The following is a 7,711-nucleotide window of genomic DNA, read 5'->3' as shown; positions in this document are numbered from 1 at the left end:
CAGGGTTTAGCATGCAGGATGCTTATTAAGAAGTGCCTTTGGGACCAGGTGCAATGGCTCATGACTATAATCGCAGCACATTGGGAGGCTAAGGGGGGATGATCACTTGAGGGAAGGAATTTGAGACTAGCCTGAGCAGTACACCAAGACCCTGTCTCCACGAAAAAAAAAAAAAAATTAAATTGGCAGGGCATGCTGGCATGCACCTATAGTCCTAGCTACGCAGGAGGCTTAGGTGGGAGCATCACTTAGGAACTGGAGGATGCAGTGAGCTATGGTTGTGCTACAGTACTCTGCCCTGGGTAACAAAGTGAGATCCTGTCCAAAAAAAGTGAGGTAAAATTTTTAAAAAGGAAGTGCCTTGAGATCAAAAGCCATGAATGAAAAAGGAAGAAAAGAAGATTGGGGAGAGGAGTATGTAGGGCTGCCAGAACAACCCAATAACATCAGCCAACACCACAAGGAATTTAAAATCTGAAATGGCCCAACAGAGTTGCCCCACTTTGGGATAAAAGGACTTGAACTTTCTTTCTTTTGCCTAGATCAGTTGTTAAATGTGGACCACCCCTGGAAAGCCATGACCTTGGAAAAAGTAGGTCTCTACAGCTGAAGTAATTCCTGAAGAGGCTCCTCTCTAAAGGCTGTCTGCTGGCAGTACTCCCAGCAGTTATTAAGGATCTTTGTGGACCACGTCTGTGTTCACCATTCAGTCCCTTACACATCTATGATTCCATTTCTCATATGCATCCACAGAGCAGCTCCTTCAGGATTGCAGTGGGTCCCTTTTCCTGAAAGAAATTTAGAAGAGGGAGTTGAATGGGACCCGCTATATTCCTGACCACTGCAGCTGATGTTTAAGCTACAAATGATAATGCTCCTCTCTCTCTTTTATCATCCACTCTAAGCTTCTTTCACCCTCAGCTGCTTGTTTTTGGGGTTACCTGGTGACAGATTAGAGATGTTCATCCCTTAGGGGCCTGAGCTCTTGGTCACCATGCCCTTCTTAAACCAAAGCTGTTGCACTTGCCTATCCACCAGGAAATGCCAATAGGTGCTCAAGTAAATCTCAGATGCCAAACATATTCTTCCCTGCTCCCGTGGAGTACTATCAGTTTTATTTCCACCTGATAATCAGATCAATTGCCAGGCCAAGTTACTTGCTGATCCCTAGACACAACAGCCTAAATAGTTCAATAAGCCTCCTGCTATGCTCCTTGGCTGAAGTGCTCCCCCTCTGAGGGACAGGAACTTTGAATTATCCATAGCCCAGACTTGTGGAAATGGATGATCAGATCCACTCATGCTTCTAGTATTTGGTTTCCAAACCCATGTACTTCTATGAGGGATATAATATAATGTTATATGTTTTGATTTGAGGTATATATAGCAAATTGGAGATTGGCACTCCACCCTCAAAGTGTTGGCTCTGAGCTGGCACGTACTACTTAGTTGGTCTTTCAAACACTTTATCAGGCCAGCAGTTTGTGGAAGACACAGTATGTGATATCAACAGTGAATCCCATGGTAAGAAGCCTACTATTACCCTTTTGGGAAATAAAGTTTTGTGGTATCAGCTAGTGCTAGTGGAGCAAACTTTCTCTAAGACTTTGGATAGTAGTGCTGACTGAGGCCATGAAGAAAGGAAAGGCAAACCATGCACAGAATATGTGTCTACTCCTGTTAAAATGTACCTATGTCTCCTACAGTTTGGAAGGGACTCAATATAATCAACTTGTCACCACATGCTCAGTTGGACTCCTCTAGAAATGGTACCATGTTAGGAGTTCAGCGTTTTCTTTGTTGCTGGCAGTTTAGACACTTAGCATTGGTAGAAGCTGTATCAGTGTTGGTAAATGAAAGCCCACCCATTTTGGGGGGCTATGGTCTCCATCTCTGCCACAGAGGACTGTCTCTATGAAGCCATTATGCCACCACTAGGGTAATGAATCTCAAAGTCTGGATGAAATACACTGTCAGAGTCATTTTGTCTTCTTTATTGTTGGATGCCTACTCTATGGTGAATGTGCTCTAATCTAACATTTAATTCTAAGATATTCACACTTTGTGCCTTCTTCAATGTGTGCGTTCAGATTTGTCTATCTCAATTCTCCTTGCCTCCAATCTTCCAGTCTTTCCCCTTACAAGTCCTTGACCAGCCATCCATGAATTTGGATATATTCTAATGTTGGGCCACTTTCCAAATGACCAGGTGGATAACCAAATGCATTGCCCAAAACTCTGCCTATTGGGATAATGTTCCCTATCTCCCTCCAACCACCAACTGTCTTTCAAGACCACCTCTGAGTAAGGATGTAAATGCAGTTGTCCATTTTTGACTTGTCCTCACATACCAAGCTGACTCAGCTGTAAACCAAATCTCTGACTTTTCCTTATTCTATCAGCTGGTCATTTGAGATCATAGTGCAACAGATATAAATTTATAGATGGTGCTGAAGCAACAGCAGTGAATGAAGTGCTTGTGCATTTGCTAGTGCTCTCTGGTCCTACTTATAACTGATTTTGATGTAGCATTCCAAGCTATGCTATGCTATGCGGTCAGGCAAAACCTGTCTGTTCATCACAGGCAGTTCTGGATACATGTTCACTTGATGTCCCATGTTCATATGTAAAAGTCAAACTGTAATAGAGGCTCACCAGCAACAGATAAACTCATCAAGAGGTCTGGAACTGGAAAGGCTTATCAGAGTTGTCAGGTGTTAGGCCGACGTAGTTGGTCCTTTATTCTCCTGCCTCAATCAGTCATTAGAAGTGAGCTAGAAAACCATGGCTTTTGTGAGGGTAGCTCTCTGCAGCTGAGGCCAACTCTGAAGAGGGTGTTAGCTGAAAACTGCTGACAGTACTCTCAAGCAACTGGAGCAACCTGGGAGTCACATCTCCAAATCTATCTCACTGTGGAAAAGAGGCAACTTTGAGTTGGTGGAAAGGTAAAAATCAATCACTTTGTTTCTAAGCTTATAAATGTTATCTAACTCTCAATTGCCAGTGTAACCTGTCCACATTAGTTATGAAGAAATGAGATGATGTTATCAAGTGAAAAGTTGAATCAGTGATGTAGCACAACGCTGAGGTACCTCACGTACTCACAGACTAATTTATGGCTATGATGGCACCATGGAGCAGTGGAGAAAATAAGTCTTCTTCTTTTTTTTTTTTTTTTTTAAGGTATCTTACATGTTTAGATTTTAAAACATTTACAAATTGCAAATTGCACTTTTTGTACATTTGACAAATGTATAGAGTTGTATATACACCACCATGATACAAAACAGTTTTACTGCCCCAAAATATTCCTGAATGCTACACCATTGTAGTCACTCCCTTGTCCTGCACTTTCCCTGGTAACCACAGACCTCTTCTCTATCTGTAAAGTTTTGGCTTTTGGGTATAAGTGGCAATATACACATACCAGAAAATTGGTAGAGACATACAGTATATCACCTTTTGTACCTGGCATCTTTCTCAACAAAATACATTTGAGATTCATCCATGTCGTTCTATCTATCAATAATTCACTGTCTTTTATTGATAGCAGTTTTATATGAATGTACCATAGCCTTCTTTTAACCACTATCAATTGAAGGACAACTGGGTTATTTCCAGTTTGGTAAGCACATGCATGTTTTTCTGTGAACATAAGTTTTCATTTCTCTTGAGCAAAAAAAAGCTGTTTTTAAATAAATAGTGTTGGATGATTTCACTCTCGATAAGGAAAAAACAATTTTCATATTATATACACAAAAATTAGCAGTGGATTGTAAATTTGTGTCAAATATTTTTAAGTAGAATAAGCAATTAACCCTAAAGAAAAATTTTACTGGTATTTTAGTAAACTTAAAAATATTAAATGTATTAACTATAATAGTTTTAAACTATATTAAAAAGAAGAAATTTGGTTATCAAAGATATCAGTAAGAGAGTGAAAAAGGCAAGTACTAGAGTGACTTATAATATATATATAATATATATATATGACTAGCAGAAATTTTATATCCAGACTTCGCTTATTTTTGCATAATCAATTAGAACAGTGCAAACAAACTAAGAGGGAAAAATGGGCAAGAGACCTGAACAAGCAACCTAGAAAAGATGACGCCCAGTGGTAAACTAATTTACAAATATGGGCCCAATCTTTTTAGTTATCAGAACAATGCAAATTAGATCCACAATTCAATACTCCAACACTCATACTCCAGATTGGTTAAATTAAAAGTCTGACAATGCCTCTTTCTCCGGCTGGAACCATAGAGGGTGTAGAAGAGAAGAAGAAGAAGGTTCTGCTGTGCCAGAAACCCTTAAGAAAAAGCGAAGGAATTTCGCAGAGCTGAAGATCAAGTGCCTGAGAAAGAAGTTTGCCCAAAAGATGCTTAGAAAGGCAAGGAGGAAGCTTATCTATGAAAAAGCGAAGCACTATCACAAGGAATATAGGCAGATGTACAGAACTGAAATTCAAATGGCAAGGATGGCAAGAAAAGCTGGCAACTTCTATGTACCTGCTGAACCCAAATTAGCATTTGTCATCAGCATCAGAGGTATCAATGGCGTGAGCCCAAAGGTCCGAAAGGTATTGCAGCTTCTTCGCCTTCGTCAGATCTTCAATGGAAGCTTTGTGAAGCTCAACAAGGCTTCGATTAACGTGCTGAGGATTGTAGAGCCATATATTGCATGGGGGTACCCCAATCTGAAGTCAGTAAATAAACTAATCTACAAGCTTGGTTATGGCAAAATCAATAAGAAGCGACTTGCTTTGACAGATAACGCTTTGATTGATCGATCTCTTGGTAAATATGGCATCATCTGCATGGAGGATCTGATTCATAAGATCTATACTGTTGGAAAATGCTTCAAAGAGGCAAATAACTTCCTATGGCCCTTCAAGTTATCTTCTCCACGAGGTGGAATGAAGAAAAAGACCACCAATTTTGTCGAAAGTGGAGATGCTGGCAACAGGGAGGACCAGATCAACAGGCTTATATATATATATATATATATATATATTTTTTTTTTTTTTTTTTTTTGAGACGGAGTCTCACTGTGTCTCCCAGGCTGGAGTGCAGTGGCGTGATCTCGGCTCGCTGCAAGCTCCGCCTCCCGGGTTCACGCCATTCTCCCGCCTCAGCCTCCCAAGTAGCTGGGACTACAGGCGCCCGCCACCGTGCCCGGCTAATTTTTTGTATTTTTAGTAGAGACGGGGTTTCACCATGTTAGCCAGAATAGTCTCGATCTCCTGACCTCGTGATCCACCTCAACAGGCTTATTAGAAGAATGAACTAAGGTGGCTACTATGATTATTTTTCCAAGCTGGTCAGTTAATAAACAGTACCTGCTCTCAAATTGAAAAAAAAAATCTGATAATGCAAAGTGTAACCATGGATATGAAACAATTCTGTACAACCACTATCACTATTTATTTACAATCTACAGAAATGAGTATTGATGTGCAACAAAAGGCACACACAAGAATGTGTCAGAATTATTTATAATAGCTCCAACTGGAAACTTTCCCAAAAACATCAAGATGAAATGGAACAATGCGACTATGGTATATTTCAAATGATACAATATCACCATGAAAGTGAAAAAATAATTTTAAAAAAGCTGTCACAAACAAAATATTAAACAAAAGAAAAGATAAACATGACAGTATTTGTGAAGTTCAAAACAGACATAAAGGCAAAATTTGAATATGGTTAGAAATCAGGGTTGTGGTTACTTGAGGGAGGGGCAGGGGTATAGGGAAAGCCCCACATAAGTTCTTTCTTGACCTTGGTGATAGTTTCAAGGTCATTTTCTTTTTAAAACTATGTTGAGCTACACCTTTATGAACACTTTTCTATACAGATGTTATATATTAATTCTAAATATTTTAAAAATATATAAGAGACACTACAAGGTTCCTGATAACTGAGCACAACTAAATTAGTGGTAACTTTAATCTAAATATTGTTTTAATTTCTTTTCAAAAAATTAGAAAACATATTAAGCTGTCCAGTAGGTTGGTGGTATAGAATCAAGAAAGGAGAAAAACCATTTGGGAGGATGACTCAGCACCTGATATTCTCTTCTTTTTAGCTCATGTGACTTTTCTTTCTTTGCCCCCTATCAACTCCCCTGATAGGAGGACGGTTCAGCTGGATGTCAGTGCATGTCCTGGGTTTTGCTACTGCTGTCTTCAGTGTCTGCCTGTGTGTATGTGCATGTGCACCTGAGTGCACCTCTTCACCAACTCCCTGGTTTTGTTGGGAAGGCATTTCCTAAAATCATTCCTTCCTCTTACATTCCCCATTTTTCTGCACCCGCTAGGTAGAGGTAGATCTGACTAGTAAGTCTGAGAGAATAGCAAGGCGTGAGTTGCCCAGACACTTCCTCTGTTGTCTTCCCTTCCTCTTACCCAGAACATGGCTTTCTTTTTCTCAGCCACTTTGTCCTATGCAACATTATCCTAAGTGCGGAAAGTTTCTCTTCTTTGAGGGTGTAGGTAGCAAGTCCATTTGGCTGTTATGCTAAACTTAATCTTGCAACCTGGCCTTTCTTAGCAGTAATGCCAATACCCAAGGTCTTCATCTGTCTTGCTATTTTGTTTTGTTTCTTATTTGCTTCAGAGCCAGAGTGGAAAGAAGGTAGAAAGGATGGGCTAATTATTGCGCATTTTCATGACTCAAATAACACATATAAACTTCAATGTAGAATGTGTTCATGGAATTTTATGAGTTGAGTCATTCTCTTAAATATTTTACTATATTCTAAATTTGATATTAGCAATACATCTCTTGCTATCTCTTCTGTGTCAAAAACTCCCTCCCCATGATTTCCACTTCTCTATTTCTTCCTTAAAGACTCGCTGAAGTTTTTCATGTTAGTTAGTCTGAGAACTCAGGAAATATGAAGATGAAGATGAAAAAGAGAGGATAAGGGGAGGAAGAGTAGAAAATATTATTGAGAGTGTCTGTTTATTAAATGGTCTCTATGATCCTACCTCACAGATGAGGAAACTGAGGCTAAGAAAATTAAGGAAGTTTCCCAAGACTATAAAGCTTAATAAAAACTTCCTTTCTCTGAACTTCCATGTCACCTTCTGATTGTATTTTTAACCTAGCATATGCCATTTCTTGCCTTATGCAACTATCATCTTTTTCTATATGTTTCCCTTTTCATGAAATCAGTTATCAATCTCTTTAAAGCATAGATTGTTTTCTTTTTTAATTTATATCTATTCCCTCTAACACAATGTCCTGGACACATTAGGTGCTCAGGAAAGTTTTGTTGGTGATGACATAAGAGCTCAAAATTAGATAAACAATATTTAAAATGCAACAGTTATGAGATGCAAAATTTGAAGTTGTTGTGCATGTTTGGTGGATATAATAGAGAAATAGGTCTCTCTGCTGCGTAAGTTGTAGGGTATGGAAGGATATATTCTCTTTAAATAAAAAGTACAGTGGGCTGGGCACAGTGGCTCACACCTGTAATCCTGGCACTTTGGGAGGCCCAGTGGGTGGATCGCCTGAGGTCAGGAGTTTGAGACCAGCCTGGCCAACATGGTGATACCCTGTCTCTACTAAAAATACCAAAAAATTAACTGGGCATGGTGGTGGGTGCCTGTAATCCCAGCTACTTGGGAGGCGGTGGCAGGGAGAATCGCTTGAACTCAGGAGGCAGAGATTGCAGTGAACTCAGATCACGCCATTGCACT

General features: G+C 39.6%; 1 pseudogene across 1 annotated transcript; it reads left to right on the top strand.

The window, feature by feature from the left end:
* Positions 1–4,230: 4,230 nt before the first annotated feature.
* LOC101016345 lies at positions 4,231–5,002 on the top strand (annotated as a pseudogene). Its single transcript, XR_004175967.1, has one exon. The product of XR_004175967.1 is annotated as a 60S ribosomal protein L7 pseudogene (transcript).
* Positions 5,003–7,711: the final 2,709 nt, after the last annotated feature.

Source organism: Papio anubis, chromosome 9 (assembly GCF_008728515.1).
Source record: "Papio anubis isolate 15944 chromosome 9, Panubis1.0, whole genome shotgun sequence".
In the NCBI taxonomy this organism is placed as follows: Eukaryota; Metazoa; Chordata; class Mammalia; order Primates; family Cercopithecidae; genus Papio; species Papio anubis.
The sequence above is the reverse complement of the archived record's forward strand: the minus strand, read 5'-3'. Positions and strand labels throughout refer to the sequence as shown.